This window comes from Hyaena hyaena, unplaced genomic scaffold (genome assembly GCF_003009895.1).
Source record: "Hyaena hyaena isolate Hyena2069 unplaced genomic scaffold, ASM300989v1 scaffold_6, whole genome shotgun sequence".
Classification (NCBI taxonomy): Eukaryota; Metazoa; Chordata; class Mammalia; order Carnivora; family Hyaenidae; genus Hyaena; species Hyaena hyaena.
Window position 1 is genome coordinate 288,255 of NW_024080638.1, and position 18,752 is coordinate 307,006.

The 18,752-nt window shown below is 42.8% G+C and overlaps 1 protein-coding gene across 1 annotated transcript in view; it reads right to left on the reverse strand.

Moving 5' to 3' along the window:
- Window positions 1-18,011, reverse strand: part of ABCA1 (ATP binding cassette subfamily A member 1) — a 133,146-nt gene extending 115,135 nt beyond the window's left edge. Inside the window, exon 1 of the mRNA XM_039240113.1 lies at window positions 17,822-18,011. The gene's annotated coding sequence lies outside the window, so the exon portion shown is untranslated. The remainder of the gene's footprint in view (window positions 1-17,821) is intronic.
- Window positions 18,012-18,752: the final 741 nt, after the last annotated feature.

Consider the following 18,752-nt stretch of genomic DNA (forward strand, 5'->3'; position numbering starts at 1 on the left):
TTTCTCCTTCATTCTGAGTCCGCAAGAACCATTTCTGTTTTCTTCATCGATGTTTTCCCTAGTACTTGGCATGCAATAAGCAGTCAGGGAATGTTTGCTTAATCAACTGACTAAAAGATGGACAGAAATACGGTTTCAGAAGGTAAGGGTGGTGGCATTCCTGGGCCTGTGGTAACTGATTATTCAAGCTTGATTAACTGATTCTGGCAAACTGTCCCCAGAGAGGAAGCTCTATGTTCAGCAGGCTTCTAACACACGCTCCACGGCCACAAAGGACGGTTGAGCTTTCCCAGGCGACTCCTGGGGCATCCGGGAAAATGTAATTAAATCTAGGTCTACTTCCCACAAACACCAGGTTTAGTTAAGGCCTGAGCAAGCTGTCCCCAGGCTAGTGGAGCCATAGAATCTGCTTTCTGCCGATCTCCATGTTCAAGTTGTATGTGCTCTCTCCCTTTGGGTATCATCATCAGTCAGTCAGGAGGACCACCACCCTTTGCCTAAATTTAACATAGTTTCCACACCCTAACCCCCTTTTGTACAGTATAGACCTAGTAAAAGTGGTTTTTCAAATTTTTAACTACTTTCTTAAAGAAATTTTCATTGCAGCAAATCAGAGAACTCTAGATGCTGGCGAGGATGTGGAGAAACGGGCACCCTCCTACACTGTTGGTGGGAATGTAAACTGGTGCAGCCCCTCTGGAAAACAGTGTGGAGGTTCCTCAGGAAACTAACAATAGAACTCCCTTATGACCCAGCAATAGCACTGCTAGGAATTTACCCAAGGGATACAGAAATGCTGAGGCATAGGAGCACATGTACCCCAATGTTCATAGCAGCACTCTCCACAATAGCTAAAACATGGAAAGAGCCTAAGTGTCCATCAACAGATGAATGGATCAAGAAGATGTGGTTTATCTATACCATGGAATACTACATGGCAATGAGAAACAATGAAATCTGGCCATGTGTAGCAACATGGATGGACCTTGAGGGGGTTATGCTGAGCGAAATAAGTCAGGCAGAGAAGGACAAATATCATATGTGTGCACGTATAGGAGGACTAGGAGGAACTTAACAGAGGACCAACCGGGAGAAGAAGGGGGGAAATGGTGGGGGAAAGGGAGAGAGGCAAACCATGAGAGACTCTTGAATGCTGACAAAAACTGAGGACTGATGGATGTGGGGGGGAGGGGGGGATGGGCATAGAGGAGGACACTTATGGGGATGAGCACTGAGTGTTATGTGGAAACTAATTTGACAATAAACTATTTGTAAAAAAAAAAAAAAAAGAAATTTTCATTTCTAGGGCGCCTGGGTGGCACAGCTGGTTAAACAACCGACTCGGTTTAGGCTCAGATCATGATCTCATGGTTCATTAGATCAAGCCCCATGTCAGCTTCACACTGATAGTATGAAGCCTGCTTGGGATTCTCTCTCCCTGTCTCTCTGCCTCTCCCCTTCAAAATAAATAAACTTAAGATATTTTTACCTCGGACGCCACTAATATTATAAAATTATTAGTATCCAGAAAATATAACAGACTGCTAAAACATAACCTTCTCAAATAAGTAAAGACTCTCAACATCATTAGTTGTAGACAAATGCAAATTAAGACCACAATGAAATACACATCTGCTGGAAGTATTACAATTTTTAAAAATTAAAGCACTAGCAAGTCTGTGGAACAACTAGAACTCTAATACACTGTTGGCTGGAATGTAAAATGGAACAGACACTTTGTAAAAACAGTTTGGCAATTTCTTGTAAAGTTACACAGAGACTTTTGCTACAGCCCAGCCATCTCATGCTAGGTACTGCTCAAGATATGAGGGCATAAGTTCACACAAAGACTCGTGGGTGAATACTTACAGAAGTCTTATAGGAAATAGACAAATGTCCATCAACTAATGGATAAATTAAAATGGAATACTATTGAGCAATAAACAAAGAACAAATGAAATATACAACAGCATGGATGAATCTCAAAAGCCTTATGCTGAGGGAAATAAGCAAGACATAGGACACTGCCTACTCTCTCTGACTCCATTTATATGACCTGCTGAAAAGGTGAAGCGATGAGGGCAGAAATCAGATCAGTGGTTGCCCGTGGTTATGGGTGGAGGTTGAAAACAGATTACAGAAGGAGCACTGAGTGATGGGAGATATTCTGTATTATGATTGTGGTAGTGGTTATACAGCTATTTACATTTATCAAAACTCAAACTGTACACTTTAAATGGGTAAATTAAAGCCAATTTGACAATAAATTATATTAAAAGATACAAAAATAAAAAATTTTAAAGGGTAAGTTAATTGTAGGTAAATCATATATCAATAACCTGACCCACCCCCCACAGATCACTTTCCTTCTATTATAATAGTTGATATACTCCACAAGTTCATTTGTGCCTTGAAGGACCTTAGAAGTATACAGTGTAAAGTCCAATTACTGTGTGATTCACTAGCAAGGTGATAGTGGATAAAATATTCACTGCATATTCATTCAACAAACAAGGAAGCCTTAACTCTGCAAGGGTCCCATTGGCCCAAAAAGTATTTACTGAGTGCCTATTACATGCTGTTCTAGAAACTAGGGATTCTGCAGTGAACAAAGGAGGCAAAGTTCCCACTCTTGTGGAACTTCTAGGAAGGAGGTGGAAAACAGACAAATAGCAGTGTGTTGTGAAGGCAGTGGGTGGTAGGAATAATGAAGAAAAAGTCAGCAGAGAGTAAGGAGACGGAAGTATTGGGGGAAGGGGTAACTCTCTTCTGAGGAAGCACCTTTAGGACAGTGAAATGACACTGGGCTGTGTCACCTGCAAAAGGGTCACCATGTGACACCTGGAATGTCAGATTCAGTGATGCTGGCATAAGAATAAAACTACAGGTTTATGGGAAGCTTGGTGCAGAGAGGAAAATACACGCCCCTGTCAGCACCCACCACGCTACTCCGCACCCCCCCTTCCTCACCAAAACACTTGGCCCTTGTGCACTTCACATGTAAGTTTCAAAGAGAGATGAGAAATATAAAGAAGAAAGGAGGAGAAAAGAGGAAGTCTGCTAAGAAGACAAGGTAGGAACGTTTATTTCCCATTTGGCAAAGACATAGAAAAACAGGAACTACTTCCCGTGACTGCCTTCTACCCTTCTAAAGCATTAAATCCGTCTACGGATGTGTAATAAGGGGGAAAAAAATGCACATGTTTGCACTGCTGCCAGGAAATCTCAGTCTTTGCAGTAACCAAAGGGTCGGTTGGTGTTTTTCCTTCTGGCGAGAACACTGGGGGCACGTGAGGCCAGGCCTAGAGAGCTGAACTTCCATCTACAGTGGGGGGTGGGGGGCCAGGCCATGTGCCAGACAAGGGCTGACCTCAAGCAGAAACCACACCACCACCATTTCCCACTGCAGCAAAGTAGCTGGCCCCTCATAAGGCCATTCTCCAGTCAACTGTCTAACTAGCAGACAGAAAGTTCAACTGGTTTTGGAGACCTGTTCCCTCCACATCCCTGTCCTGACCTTATAGAGAAGCTGAGGCCCCCAAAAACCAAGTGGCTTAACCAGACTCACCTCCTAGAGTTAGAGCTGGCCTCCACATGTCTCAAGAAGTCACTTTTCCAACAACTGTTATACATTTTCCCCACTATCATATTCCCAATACAATTCTGTTTGTTCTTTTGAACACCTTTCTCTTATGAGTTCTATCCAAATATACTCAGAATAATGCAGTCAGCTACTAGTGTTCATTTCTCCAAAATACAGTCTTAAGGACAGCTAGTTCTCCAAACTTTATATAAATAAATAAATAGATAGATAAATAAAGAATACATTCTACTTTGTTGACAAATGTCTACATGGTTACCAGAAGTGAGACAGAAGTTGAAATTTTTGACAACAGCTTATTACTATCTCTCCTGATAAAACATATCTAGATGTCTTACATCAATAAACAGCTAGCCAATAACCTACAAAGCAGCAGGTAAATCTAAGGCAGGATTGAACTCTATCACATATGAATTGAAAATGAGTTGGGACTAGAGCTCAACTGATTGCATATTCATGAGATGTTGATACATGAGCAAGACCCACATACGCATCTAATCTCCAGAGAGATGTAGAGGGTCCTGTAAAATTAGGGTATGAAACCCATGAGCCCAACAGAGCACACTTGCTTTGGAAAAGGTCTGTTCTTTAATTGCCTCTCTGAGCATATGTCTCTGGATCAGTAGCCCCATTCAGGGAAAAGGCTAATGAGATTACTGACAGTCAGAAAACCAGACTGCAACAGGCTCACTGCACCCAGGACTGAAAACAGAACATAGCTGCTGAGGTGGGAGGAAGAGATTTGTACTGTGACTTCTCCCCTCCTGACCCTGGGGAGCTTTATTAACCCTGAAGTTCATTTTTTTTTCTTAGTTTATGGTCAAGTTGGTTTACATATAACACCGCGTGCTCATCCCAACAAGTGCCCTTCCCCATGCCCATCAGTTCATTTGACTGAGTTTCACTTCTCTAGCCTCCAGGTGCCCCCAAGCTCTCTATCCTTAAGGCCATGCTTGCTAACCCTAAATTCTACCCCAACTCCCCCCACCCACACACACACATCTCCCAAGCATCCTACAGAGGCACAAATTTAGTGAAACTGCCCTTAGCTGCCATTAGGCCCTAAGAAGCCTGCAGAAAGACCATGGTCTAGTGCTCAGCAACTCTTGAGACTGTGTTCCTACTCAAACAGTAATATTTTAATATTAAAATGTGAAGACAAAAAAGATGTAAGAAATCCTCCAAGGTAAAAAGTCAAGGATAAAAGGGGACCATTCCATCATTCTAGAAGGTTTCTATCATCCTAGAAGAGGCTCTGTTAGCACAAAATCCATTTCTAAAATATAGATCCAATGAATTTCATCAATTCCAACAGTCTGTGACTCTAGGACACTTTTTTTAAAGTACCAAATGTATCATACTTACTTGATTATTACTAACAATTGGTTTATAGAGTAATAGATTCAATTTCCTGGACAAAAGTATTTGCGAATAGCTAATGTTCAAAATGAAGGCTATAAAATGAATACATAAAAACTAAAAAAGAGCCACGAATACTGTCAAATCTGTAACTAGCCCTGGAGAAGAATTATCCCTCCTGCTGCCAACAATTCTATTTTAAAGGGGACTCACAAGGTTTAAATCTATTTCTATCATATCACTGATATTTGAACAGCCAAAGATGTGTTTTATCACTCTCAACACTGCAGTTGCTACCAGCTAACATAGTCTCAGGACTTCTAAAACTGTCAAGAGCCATGGTTTCCAAAGGCAAATTCATCCTGTACCCAAGTTCTTGTTTCGTTGTTGAGGAATTATGGAGAAGTTCTAACAAAAAGTTAGAGACAGCCCGTCTCCCCCTGCTGATTTCCATTAAACAAACACAGGGCAACCTTCAAAGGAGGACTTCAGCAAACAGTAAAACTATTTGCTTTTTCTCTGGTAGGGGTACCTGGCCTGTTGAAAGGAAATCAACCTGTCAAAATTATGTATCATAGAAAAACATTTTTTTCAACCACCATTATAATACCAAAATAAGAAGGGAAGAAACTATTGAAGTCAGAAACACCTTGAGCTATAGAAACACAAGGAAGCAAGTCTCCATGAGCAATCAATCACTTATTTGCAAAAAAACCCTTGACTATCGTGTTCCCTGTTGCAGGAGGGCTTCCCAAGAGAATGTTATGATAAAAGGCCAGTGACTGTATCAGCAAAAACCATTTTGTTTGGCTCACATCCTTGAAGGGTCAACATCTTCAGATGTCCAACCTTCTCCGAGCCTAAAGGGTTTATTTTTATAAAAGTGCTCAAAAGACTTGGGGACAAACCCAAATCCTTTCACTGCCTTCCCCTTCCTTTGGGCTAATGCTACTATACAGCAAACTCTCCCTAAACATCCGGGACTCTTTTATTTTCTTGAATTAACTGGCCTAGTAGAAAGCAGGGAGGTTTTAGAGAGAAAACTGGGTTGGAAGCCTGATTCTGCTCCTCACCCGCACTGGGACCCTAGGGACTCTGAGCCCCTGTATCCTCTCCAGAAAATAGAATAATGTATACAAAACATTAAATCAGTTCCTGGAACAAAGTAAGTGTCCAGTAAATGGTAGCTATTATAATGATTAGTGCTGCTGACTTCACAGGGTGAAGCATTCATCAAGGGTGGGGCACAAAGTGGGCAATTTATAAAGGAAATCTCTCTTCTTTGTCCATAAGAGGTACTATTTCCCCCCAAAGGCCTTTCCAGAACAAACTGGAACTCTCCCCCGTGCCCAGCTCCGTGGAAGATGTTAAAGCGGTGACCCTGATACCCTGGTGCCATTTCTGGCATTGTTTTACCACAAAATCCTCTTTTGGGAGCCCCCTCCCCCACCCTGCTCCCAGTCACTTATACTATTCTCTGCATCCTCTGGGCAGGCAGCTCCTATCCCTCATGCAAGCACACTGCCACCTTCCTCCAAGTCTTCAGCACCTGGCTCAGTTTCCCTCTCTACCACACTTCCCCCAGCCTCTATATCAACTACATGTTTACTAGCTGGGCCTTATACTTCCTCCATCTTTTCAGCTCTCCCTACAATCTTCTCCAGGCTACTGATTTATCAGGTGGTCTCTGCTAAACTGTAAGCTACATGCAGCAAGCTACTGTGTCTCAGCATCTTATTCTCTGCCATACTGAGCCCAGTGCCCAGAAAGACTCTATGCTCTATATACATTTGTGGAATAAAGGCTTCTGAAGTCAGACCTCAGGAATGAGAGAAAATAGAGCAGGTAACAAATCAGAAGTTTCATTGAAAGTAAGGTTCAGATAGCCCAAAAACATGACAAAATTTCCAGCTGTGCTCAAAGAAACTCAAGTTCAAGCTGGAGTGCATTTAAATTGGTTGTCCTCAAAGCCACTCCAATTCGTTGGGAAGGACATTCATGTTCATTGACTTCATGAAAAAGGAGCATAGGAGAACGGTAATTTGCCAGACATAGGCTCTAGAACCCCTGTAAGTATGCCAGCTATAAGAATACCTCCCCTAGGGACTCAACCCTAAATACAAGACTTTCAGCACTGGTCAAGACTCTTGAACTCTAAACACATAGGCTCATGTCAAGACATATTTAACAAAGCAGAGCAATACCTGAATAAAATTCTTCCATCTCAATACTCTCTTCTCTCTATGGTTGCCAAAGCGAGTTATATAATCCCAAACTCTTGTCCATTTCTAGCTGACTGAGTATGTGACCAAACCACAGTAATCTTTATCCAGGACACCTTCTTTCACCAGCCAGCTCTTGAGGCAGTGCAGGCTTGTGTCAAAAGTCTGAGATGCTTCTGTTTCTACAGCCCAGCAAAGACCAGGTAACTAGGTAAGTGAGAATTTAGTCAGGTTTCCAGGACAGACACAATCCAGGGTCTAAGCTCCACCTCCAACTTTACAATAGAACTCCTCTATAATAACCAAAACAAACCATGTTTCTGGCTGCTTTTGCTAAATTAAAAGAAGAAAGAGGAATAAGATAAGTTTAAATCCACACACTCGTGATTGTGAAAAACAAAAACTAAAGGATGTTAGCCTTTTTTTTTTTTAAACACTGGCAACATGAACTCCATTTTTTGAGGTCTGGGAGGATCTTCTCAGAGGAAACAGATCTGTATTATTCTGATATTATTATGATTCTAAGTATTCCTTCTAGAAAGCACGGTCACTTAAGATTTTCACAAATCCAACATTTTATATGCCAGATTAAAAAGTGCTCAAGGAAAAGAAATGAAATGGAAACTACCGGGTGCAACTCTTGCTAGCCTTTTTTCAACAGTGATTTTATAGTGGCGTTTAAAGATCTGCACAATTCAATCTACATCAAGTGAGCACCTGAGTCCCCACCTGGAGCTCCGCCTAAGGACAGAGTCTGGCTGGTCTCTACAGCCACACGGGGCACATGCATTCACCTTAAAGGAGGCCGTTGGAAGCAACTATCAGACAACCCTCCATTTGCTCTGCGGAAGAGAAAGGCACGCTGTGATCATGTGAAATGTGACCGGGGTTGGAAACTGGAAAATGGCACTGATGCCGCTAAATTTGCAAATCCTGCAACAGAACTGACAACTGAATAAACATAACTTGACCAAAGGCTTTCTTTTTTCTTGAACCCAAGGTCCTTACTACAGTAAACACAATCATTAAAGTTAAAAAACAAAACAAAACAAAACACCACTCTGCCTTGAATCACAATTAATCTTAACTGGCCAAAATTAGCAAAGGGTTTCATACTTTTGCATAAAGGAAACAGACCCCAGAAAAAACTCAACCTTCAGGACTGCTGTGGGGATTTCCTTCCTATTCAAATCTACAACCAAGGAGCAATTCTAATTTCAGAGACAGATAGAAAAAATACAGTTGAAAAACTCCTTAAGATTCAAACTGGACCAAGAGTTTGAGGCCAGTCCAATTTTCAAAGATTTGATTCCCATTTTAAGCTGAAAAGGAGACTTTTATAGGCACAATTTTTTTTGTCTCTCCTAAAAGGACACTGTATAAATATTAACCAAAATTCTGGTAGAGAAGCAAAAAGTCTGGATTAAAACATAAGGAGCCAAGATTTTAATTTCCAGGTAATGACCCCTGGTGGGGTAAATCCAGGCGAGTCACTCTACCACTTTGAGCCAGAGAACAGAAAACAAGTCTTAATAAAGAGGCTGGAGTAGAAGATCTGAATCTAGGAAAACTGCTTGGAGCCTGGATATCAAAATTGAGTTTGAATCCCTAGTGTTGGCTGCCATGTTGCCATTAGCAAAACGCGTGAACTGTGAATGACTTATTTACTCTCTGCATCAAGTATAGCATCTGAAAAATGAGACAACATCAATATTCCCCCAAATGTGGGAACAGTTACACAAGATGAATTTAAGCGCTACTTAAATTCCACTTAGACGATTCTAGATGGACAAGCGCAGTATTAAAAACTGAATCACACAATGAGAAAAATTCATTCAACACTTTTTTGGCCTTTAAAAAAATTTTATTACTTTAAAGAGAAAGTTTGGTTGGCTCTTCAGCACTTCTTTAATATAGGCTAATGCTCCTTTTTCAACAAAGTGAGAATAAGTCTCAGAGTCCACCAGCATTTTGAAAGGAAGTTTATTTTATAGACAGACTATTTAGAAAGATGATTTGTTTTCATTCCATTTTGTAAACTACCTTTTCTTTGAGGCAACTATTTTCCGTTTTCATCTTAGAGGGCTAATATAAGGTTAATTTAAAAAAATACACTGATGGCTTATCAAATGCCTATCAAAAATGCGGTGACAGTGATGATTGCAAGAGGTGACCTGGAGGAAGGCCTAACCCTCATCATGCTTTCATCTACCCACGGTCAGTGGATAAAATTTCAGTCAGTGAGAATATGAGTAGAGGATGCACTGCAAACAAAAGCCAATCACAGAGGATGAATGTGAGATCCCAGAACAATGAGGAGCAAGAAGGGATTCCTAAAATTGAAGGAAATTCAGTTAACGAATAGTCATTAAGCCATACTATGTGCTAATAATCACTGGCAAAAACCACAAATCTAGTTCCCTCAAGTATGCCTCTTATAATCTAGGATAAAAGCTGTCAAAATAGGTCAGAGTCTTATTTCAAAGAGCCCTGAATGCCAAGCTAATGATTATTATGGCAGATTATGACATGTGTTTAGCAGCTAGTACTTTACATGGTATTTGAAAAAAATTTGCCAAAGAAATGTATTTCAGTTTAATGGTATTTTTTGTACATTAACACATTTTTAATTTTTTTTGAAATTAACACATTTTGCATATTAACACATTTTTCTAATAGTTTTTATCTTCCTCTTCCCTTCCTCTCCTGGTAACAGAGATCACACCTTACCCCAGCTAAGATCAACGGACACCTCCACCTCATAGGTCTGCCTCTGGAATAGGAGAAAGGCCCTTGGGTCAATCTAAATCATTACGCTGGGTCTTCACTGCCTTTCCAAGAAAGGCTGTGGCTTCCACCAGTGGTGCCTTTATGTCAAACTTGGATCATCTAAACACCAGATGCAATTGATTTCAAACTGCCACCCCCTTGGGGACTTGCTTCTTCAAGAAAACAAGCTTTGGATGACCCTTGACAAAAGCAATTATTCCCAACCTGGCATCTTACAGGAATTTTGCAAAGAAAGTCTAAATAGGGATATGAAACCCAAACAGCTCCACAGCTGTCTTTCCTCCTCTCATGCATCCCCGTCCCCCCAATCCTGAAACCCCTTGCTCCTTTTTTCCTCCCTTCTTCATCCTTCTGGCCCCAATCTGTTGTGATCTTTGAAACAATAAGTTCAGGACAGTGCTTCAGAAAGCCCTGTGTCTTGCCCACCTACCCCCAGTGGGAGGGAGTCTTCTGAGATGAATATCCTTATAAGGTTAGTCTAGTTCTCATCCTGGGATGGACACTGGTGCTCCTTTCCACATAATGGCTTAACACGACTGCACCATAAGTGTAAGAAACAAAACCTATACCCACAATGGAGACAGGTCGAGGACAGAGAGTCCAAATGAATATTTTATTTCAGAGAGATTCTCCAAATGGTGAGTTGGAGGTGGAAATGTCTCACTAAATCATGTGTGATCTACTGAAATTTATTAAGATGAACCAACTCCCCCTTCCTGTGCATTTCAGATGAGAATGCCTTTTTGGTTCTGATTCACGTCTTCCTCCATTAAGGCAGACAGACAATTTCCACAGCTTTCGTGCCTCTGCCTTCCTCTCCTATCACCTCCGTGCCACCTCTCAGGGAGAATACTCTTAGGCACCTCCTGGGTGTCTCCTCTCTAGTCTCGAAACCCACATGATCTGTTACACTAATGCTGAGGACTTCCCACAGGACACTTCTCTAAGCAGCCCCAATCAAAGCATCATCCTTTTCCTAAATACAGACCCACAGCTGGAGGATGTAAACACGTGAGGGGCTCTTTAAAAGTCATGTGCTTCCTCCTCTTTCATTTTGTAAAGCAGGAACCTAAATCTTTGAAAAGTAAAATGACTTGCCCAAAGTCATTTTATTTTTTACAAATAATTTCAGATATCCACTAAAGAGCCAGGATTTCTGAAATTATATGTAAGGAATATAATTCTATGCAAAAATCATATGTCACACATAACTTGGGACATTGTGTACATATCTATTTGTTCTGAAGAGAGAATCCATTGATTTCATCATATACTCAAGATCATTAAAAATCCTCTCCCAATAGGGGCACGTGGGTGGCTCAGTTGGTTAAGCCTCCAACTTGGGCTCAGGTCATGATCTTGCCGTTCATGAGTTCAAGCCCTGTGTCAGGCTCTGTGCTGACACTCAGAGGCTGCAGCCTGCTTCAGATTCTGGGTCTCCCTCTTTCACTGCCCCTCCCCCACATGTGCTCTGTCTGTGTCTCGCAAAAATGAATAAAAACATTTTTTAAAATGTAAAATAAACATTTAAAAAAATCCTCTCCCAATAAATGATGACTTCTGATATTGGTTATGCATATAAAATTCTTTCTGGGAACTCTCCCGTACTAAATACCAGTTATCATAAAACATCTGGACTTCAAGACTAGCCAGATAAAATGCTTTGGCTTCCAAATACTTCTTGGAAGTTGGATTTGGCATAGAAAATGCAGCAGCGTTTTAAACAAATACATGTGCAAGCACATATGCGCGTGTGCGCGCGCACACACACACACAATGAATAAAAGAACAGCCTATGCATACAAGGTTATTTTGGTTTTTTTAAAAATATTTAAATTCTAAATTACTTAGTGAATTATCTCATTCTTATTTTAATAAATTAATATGCAAATCAAAATACTTTAAAGTGAAAGGTCACAGATGATAGCATTTTCTCAAATCACAGCTGCCTCAGAAAGAAATGAAACTGATTGGGGCCCTGATTGGCTCAGTCAGTTAAGCATTCCACTTCTCATCAGCTCAGGTCATGATCTCATGGTTTGTGGGATTACTTGGGATCCTGTCTCTCCTCCTCTCTACCCCTCCCCTGCTCACTTGCTCTCGCTCTCTCTCAAAATAAACTTTAAAAAATGCAACTGAATGAAATCATAATCGTTTGTTCTACAAAAAGTGAGCTGACCTAAATTGACTACATACTAAAATTTCTCAATCTTTATCACAAACCTAACCTTAACTACAAAAACTTCACATGTATGTCTACTTCTAAGGCTTTTCTGTGATTATCCCATTGTAATTTGTTTTTTAGAATATAGCAAACAAAAATTAGTTTCCTATTCTCTTTGACTCATTCAAGTCAGCTTTTATTGAATCCCTTTCATATCAAGGGGGTTGAATTAAGGACTGAGATAATGAATTGAAGATGTCCTTGAGGAGAACCATACACTCAAGAGAAATACAAATACATGTTAACTATGACCAAAAAACAAATGCATGATGTAAATAGTGTGGTAATCCAATCTTATGGGAATAAAAAAGAAGGGGATAATTGTCACTCGGTGTTAGCAAGGAGGAGTGAATCCAGGAGTTCATGAGAGGGATGGCGTTCCAATCAGGTCTGAAAGTCAGTTTTCAAAATGGAAAAAGACAGGATTTCAAGCTTTATTTTGTTCCAGGAACCACGTGTGATGCACCTGCCATTTGCTGTTCGCATAAACTCTCTTTGCTTTTTTTTTTTAATATTTCAATTCTTTTTTTTTTAATGTTTAATTTATTTCTAGGAGAAAGAGAGAGAGACAGCGTGAGCAGGGGAGGGTCAGAGAGGGGGAGTCACAGACTCTGAAACAGGCTCCAGGCTCTGAGCTGGCAGTCAGCACAGAGCCCGACGCGGGGCTCGAACCCACGAACCGCGAGATCATGACCTAAGCAAAAGTCGGACGCTTAACCGACTAAGCCACCCAGGCGCCCCAAACTCTCTTTGCTTTAATATAGTTTATTGTCTCAACAGAATGCAGAGTTACAGAAAGCTCTATCTGAAAACAATTTTACACAGGAGATTTTCATTCTGTGGCTTCAAATATTTCTAAATGTACCTCTCCTAACAACATCTATACTGGTTACCTATCCAGGGAACTATTTTTAGGTAAAAATATCCAAAGGAAAAGGAATTACTCTTTGCCTTTTGCTGTATTTCTTTTGTCAAAACTTGGGTATTTTGACAAAGTCCTTCCTGACCCTGATACTGGTAAATTCATGGAAACTAAACTGCCCGGGATACAACCTCAGCTTCACTACTTAAAACTCTGTGATCAGGTTTCTTAACCTGTTTATATCTCAGTTTCCCCATCTGTAAAGTGAAGATAATAAGAGTATCCATGTGCTTCTCATGAGAACTGAAACATCATGTAAAATGCTTAAAACAACACCCAGCATACAGTAAATCAATAAATGAAACTGTTTCTAACAAAGCAGAAATGTTTTCTAAGAATTCATTTCGAATTTGCTGAAACAATTTAATAGGAAAACCAGTTTCCCATCCTACTTCACTTTCATAAAGCCGACTTTGAAACCGTTTTACTTTCTGAGAAGGATGCCTTATGAAAAGACTAAATTTGATTCCTAGACAGTCATGGCAGTAACTGAGAAATAGCGTATTTCAAAAGGTCCACAACATAATTAAGACAGAACAAGCAGAAATTATACTGTTTTCTAACCAACAGGGAAAAAAAAACCCCACCAAAGTTAAGATTAACAGCTAAACTAATAGTTCTTTTGCCTTTGTCTTTTGTTCCTTATACTTTTATAGCCAAATAGACTCTGTCATTCCATTTTAGATGTATTAAACAGGAAGGGCGCCTGGGTGGCTTAGTCGGTTAAGCGTCCGACTTTCGCTTAGGTCATGATCTCGCGGTTCGTGGGTTCAAGCCCCGCGTCGGGCTCTGTGCTGACTGCCAGCTCAGAACCTGGAGCCTATTTCGGAGTCTGTATCTCCCTCTCTCTCTGACCCTCCCCTGCTCACGCTGTCTCTCTCTCTCTCCTAGAAATAAATAAAAATATAAAAAAAAAAAACAAACAGGAAAACATTTTGACATCGTAGACCTACTCACAAATACCTAACTGAAGCAACAGTAAAATTTTCATTTAAACACCAAGAAAAGAATTACAGTTAATTTTACTGTCTGTTCTTTCCACGGTGTTGCAATCCCTATGCAATCAAGGTCCTAAACTGAGGAGAATCTGGTTGGCTACCTCACCGCAACAAGGGAAATATGATCCAGGCTGTATTCTGATAAGGACTATAGCAGATGAATGTACCATGAACACAGCGTGCATCCTCAGAGAGTCATCTGCTCACAGCAGCTGAAATTGTACCACCTCAATGCTTAGTGTGGGATCTAAAGTACTCTGGGGTTCACCGGCTGGGTTCAAATCTTGGTCTTGCCAGTTGGAAGATGTGTGCAGGGACAAGTTAGTTAAACTTTCAGTTTCATTTTTTTTTAAACATTTATTTTTGAGAGACAGAGAATGAGAGGGGGAGTAGCAGAAAGAGAGGGAGACAGAATGTGAAGCAGGCTCCAGGCTCTGAACTGGCAGCACAGAGCCTGATGCAGATCATGACCTGAGCTGAAGTCAGAGGCTTAAATGACTGAGCCGTCCAGGCCCCCCAACTTTTCAGTTATTAATTTGCCAAATTGGGATGATAAATGGGGTTTGTTGCAGAGATTCAATTAGTATTTGAAAAGCATTTGGAATAGTGCTTGGCACATGGTGCTATTTAATAGTGCCTATGAAAAAAAAATTGCAGTAACTGGCATTTACGATGATTCCCACATGCAGATATGAAGACCCTCTCCAGAATAGTTAAATAAAACAAATTTTCAGAAAGATCATTTAAAATTTGATGCTGGAATAATGGCCATAAAGAGCATTTTACTGGGGCACCTGGGCGGCTCGGTCGGTTAAGCGTCCAACTTTGGCTCAGGTCATGATCTCGCGATTCGATTCGTGGGTTCAAGCCCCGCTTTGGGCTCTGTGCTGACAGCTAGCTCAGAGCCTGGAGCCTGTTTCAGATTCTGTATCTTCCTCTCTCTCTGACCCTCCCCTGCTCATGCTGTCTCTCAGAAATAAATAAAACATTAGAAAAAAAAAAAAAGAGCCTTTTACTTGTATTATTTCTTTAACATCCAGACAGTAAAAATGTATTTGGATTTGAGAGTAATTTTAGAAGTGCTAAATCACATGTCTACTGGTAATTTCTAGATATCCAAAACATTCATAAGTAAAAGGCTAAGGTAATGTCTGCTTACCTACTTTGGAAGCTAAAAATTGAAGTAACAAAGATATTAACAATTTGCAATCACTATGAACGTAGCCCAAGTAACTTGGTTCGTGGGAGGATAGATCCCTAAAAAAAATTTTTTGATGGAAAAATATTCCAACTTCTCCCCCATATAAGGTAAATACCTGCAGAAGATAATAAAAACAAAACTGTGTTGCTGAGTTTCATTCATTTTTAATAATGTAAGCACTGAGACTTTCTAGAGCAGAGGTTGAAAACAGCCAAGCCCTAACTACCCTTTTTCAATCCTAGATTGACCACTGTCTCATATGAAGTGTAAATATGCCCTAAGTCAAAGATGTGCCCATCACAGGACTCTATTTCGATGTAAACTGAAATATTTATGAGCCAAGATCTCAAATGCTCAGGATGAGAGCAGACACATGTATCATAGGTGTCCACTCCAAAATCAAGATCTGTCATTCTAGAACATAAGGCTTGTCCTTGCAAGGGAATTACTCGTACTAGAATATCAATTCTTGTCCTTTAAATGGACTGTGGTCATCATTAAGCATGGTCACTCTGATTCTACTGCTTTTTTCAAGTAGATATCAATTTGCTTGTGCAACCAAAGGTTTTTTAAAACTATCATGAATTATTTGCTTTATAGGAGCAGTTCAGGAATACGCTGACAATAGAAACTTTGTACTTATAAATTATCATACTATCTGAAGAGTTTCTACTCCAGAACATTCTCCATGATTTCACATTTTCTTTGATTTGGGAGAAGTGTCTCAAGAGAATGATTCAAACAGAAAGCCTCCATTATTTCTGTGGTAAATATGAGAAAAATGGGCTGAAATAAAAGGGGCCATGAGAAATGAGGGACTGAAGCTCTGTCTGAAAAAATCAAAACTTAGGTTTGGGTCCCAAACCATTGTAAAAACAACCAGTAAAAACCGCTTTTGAACTTGGAAAATTTTGTAAGGTGCTCTTTGGGGTAGTGGGGACGGAGATTGGGCCTTAGAAAGTGAGTTGGTGATTTTCATCACCAAGGAACTATACCAAATGTGTCCTTTTATATGAATGTATATACCACTCACTCACTTTGTGAGGTGTCACTTAATAATAGTAGGGATTTAAAAGCTGATGGTATTAACGTTGCAAAAGACCAGGGCCAATTACTTCCACTGCCAGACGCCTCTCTCTCTCTCTCTCTCTCTCTCTCTCTCTCTCTCTCCCCCTCCCTCCCCCGCCCAACACACACACCTCGTTTACTTCATTCTATATGATAAATGCTGACAAAGACACCTACCTACACACAACCATGAAACTGACCCACGCCAAGACCATTCTCATGCAACAAAGGTCTGGGAATCGGGAAACATTCTGATAAAAAAACAAAAACAACAACAACAACCAGACGGCCTTTTTCGCCTGCTCTCCTGGGCTTCCTCCCAGCCTGCAATCACCCGTCTTCACCGACCTCAGTCGGAACCGACCAACGGCAAGGCTTTGTGGAGCCCGAGCCCCCTCCCACCAAAGAGTCGATTCCGAGGCCACTCGGCCAGGAGGCGCTGCGGGCCATTCCCCCGGGGCCACGAGTGGCGGGTGCCGAGCCCACCCTCCCCCACCGCGGAGCCCAGCCCCGCGGCGGAGCTTGGAGTTGTGCGCCGCCCGCCGGGGTTACTCCCGGTCATTCCGCGGCACCATCTCGCCCCAGCTTCCCCATCCGTGCCGTGCCGAAGGCTGCCCCGGGAGACTAAGCAGCAAAGGGCAGGAAGGATGGGGGCGGGGGAAATGGGCACATCAGCCCCAGGTTTCCTCCGGCTCTTCTAAGTCTTTCGAGTTTAAAAACACAAACAAACAACAACAAAAAAAAAATCACGCTTTCCCCAGCTGCGCCAGGCACACCAGCTGGGGTGCGCACACGGAGACCAGAGGCAGGACCCCCGAGTCAAACAAAGCCCCCGAGGCCTCAAGTCATCAGTAGCACTACAGACCCCGTCTGGGACACCACCCAGCCAAGTTCTTGGGGAACAAAAACGCGCCGCTCCAGTCAGGGGGCGCACGGCGCGGATCCCCAGATCAGAGCCCAACTCAGGCCAGCGCCTTGAAGAGCGGAGCGGAGACTCCGTGCAGGCATTTGTTCGAGTGGGCGCCGGCCGACCCACAGCCGGAGGCGTATCCAGCCGGCTCGGGCTCTTCGGAACAAAGGGAAGCGCTCGGTGCTGGGACTGCCACTCTCCGCCTCCCGCTTCCCCCGCCCCGGCAGCTGCGCCCCCGGCCCGACCAGAACCCCCCATCCCACTGCGCCCGCGGTACTGCGCCTGGGTCTCCACGCCCGGAGATGCTTCCCTGGCTCCACTGCCCGGCGAACCCCGTGCGCAGTAGCGCCGCGTCTTCGGGTCGCCAGAGCTCGTCCTAGGACGTCCTCTCCATTTATGCCGCCCCCGCCCCATTTGGGCTGCAAGAGGTGGGAGTTCAGCCTGGTCCCCGAAACCCAGCGCCTCCCAGGGCCTCCGCGGCCCCGAAAGAAAACAATAACGCCCAAGTCACTGGAGAACCTCTTACCTGTTTTCCACTTCTGTGTGTGTGCGTCTTTCCCCCCACCCCTTGGAAAACCCGTCCAGAGAAGGGGAAAGGGGGGGAAGCAGGAGCAAAGCGCCCCGAGAAATTGTTTCTGGCAGCGCCGGTCCAGCGGCACCCCCTGCCCTCCCCACCTGCACCCGAGGAGAGAGGTGTCCGCTGGGCTCGGCGGATCCCGGCCCCACTCACTCTCCCTCGGAATTACCGGGGTTTTGCCGCGACTAGTTCCTTTTATAGATTCGGCTGCGCCGAGCGCCAGGGTTACTATCGGTCAAAGCTTGTTCTCTCCCTCCTTCCCCGCCCCCTTCCCCGGCCTCTGTTTATGTAGTTCAGTCACTCAGCAGAAAGCACGTGGAGCCTCGCCCCGCCCCTTAAACGGGCGACGTCCCGCGGCTCCGGGCAAGCCTCCGGGCCGGGGGCGGAGGTGGGGGGTGCTGCGGGCCTGCGGGGTCCTGAGTGCGCGCCTCCTGCGGCGTCCGGGCGTGCCAGCCTAGGACGGGCGGGGAACCGTGGGGCAGAACAATGCGAACCAGTCCCCTTTTTATTTTCATTGTATTGGTCAGAGTCCCAGTGATGAATACACACGACTTGTATTTTGGCCTCTGTAGATTTGCAAAGTGCAGCTAGAGAATCACAGTTGTGTGAAATTATGTACCCATTCCAGTTCACCTTCCTCCTCTGGCGTCTGCTTTGACAGTCAGAAGTAGGACCACCCGTAACATTTGGGGGACAGGCAAGAGTACAAATGGAGGCCCACATACTTTGTCTGCATATTTAAGTCACAAACACACCCAACAAACTCTAAAATAAAAGTCTCCTACCTGGAAGCAACCTGGAAGGGTAGGTTCACATTCAGACTCCTCACAGTTTAACCTGAGTTTGGGCAAGAATGTGGTAGAGTGGGACAGGGGACCCC